Source organism: Crocuta crocuta, unplaced genomic scaffold, assembly GCF_008692635.1.
Source record: "Crocuta crocuta isolate KB4526 unplaced genomic scaffold, BGI_CrCroc_1.0 scaffold108, whole genome shotgun sequence".
Lineage (NCBI taxonomy): Eukaryota > Metazoa > Chordata > Mammalia > Carnivora > Hyaenidae > Crocuta > Crocuta crocuta.
Window position 1 is genome coordinate 2,710,592 of NW_027532825.1, and position 1,133 is coordinate 2,711,724.

The 1,133-nt window shown below is 52.2% G+C and overlaps 1 long non-coding RNA gene across 2 annotated transcripts in view; it reads right to left on the bottom strand.

Annotated features, from left to right (window-relative positions):
- Positions 1 to 380, bottom strand: part of LOC144245780 (uncharacterized) — a 6,134-nt gene extending 5,754 nt beyond the window's left edge. Inside the window, exon 1 of one of the 2 annotated variants that reach the window (XR_013339420.1) lies at positions 90 to 380. This is a non-coding gene — a long non-coding RNA (uncharacterized LOC144245780). The remainder of the gene's footprint in view (positions 1 to 89) is intronic. The other variant, XR_013339421.1, reaches the window with a different exon arrangement.
- Between the last annotated feature and the right edge of the window lie 753 nt (positions 381 to 1,133).

Consider the following 1,133-nt stretch of genomic DNA (forward strand, 5'->3'; position numbering starts at 1 on the left):
GCACGCCCACTGACCCAGCTTCCTGATACCCATCCTTTTTGGATTTTTGGAAGGCTCCTGACACAGGTAAGGCGGATGAGATCACTGACCACTGCGGATTGAACTCCATCGCCGGCCCCTCTGCCCTCCCGGGAGGCGGAGGTAGGCTGGAACCTTCCAACCTTCTAACCACGTGATGGCGCCCCCGGCAAGCCGCCCCCGTGGGTCGGAGCTTCCCGGAAGTCTGCGCATTCACCGGAGCTCAGGTGTGGCTGAAAGGGGCCCGTTCACGTTCGCTCCGCAACTCTTTCGGGAACTGATCCTGGCCAAAGACAAAACGCACCGCAGTCACCTGGGCCAGGCCCAGTCCCCAAACCAACCGAACTGCAGCTTCCACGCCCCCACCCCGGAAATGCAGCCTCCACCGGTGGGTCAGGCATTTTCTGATCTGCAACGGTGAGGTATTCCGTCACGTGGCCCACTCCTTCCCACCCCAGGAAGATGAGGTAATCTGCCTAATAAGACCCACTTCCCTCCCAGCCCTCCCCCCACCCCCATTCCCCCAGGGAAACCGATCTTGCCTGAAACAGCCCTTTCTTCTGCTGGTAATGGGCTTGCCCAACCCTCCTTCCTAGAGAAACTGTCCATCTCCTAAGGCGCTTGGAGACTTGCTGGATGTGAGGCTGCCTGATTCGAGAATCGCTTTAGAACGTCAATTAGAGCCTTCCAGCGCGCTCAGTAGGATTGTGTTTCTTAGAACAAAACGGAATTTTACAATCAGAGGCACGCTCTTGTAGCAGATATTATAAGGATTTTAGGAGCCATGTGCCAAAGTCCTATACAAAGGACACACAAAGCCGTGTGTCCAAAGCAATGCACAAAGGCCTATGCAAAGTCCGTAACTGGTCTAGAAGGACTAGAAAAAAATGAGAGCATGTATTTGAATTCCCAGGGCACAGTGTCCAGCATTGTACACGCTACCAAAATGAGGCTTCTCTCTCTCCTTAGAAGCATCAGAAAATGCTAATTCTACCCAGAACCTTATCCTCTGGGTTTCGTGTCGACAACTTTACTGGTGTTTCACATATTTCGTTTGAAAGCTCTTATTACATCTGTGAATTCCAAATAAAAAAAGACAAGAAACATTCCTCATT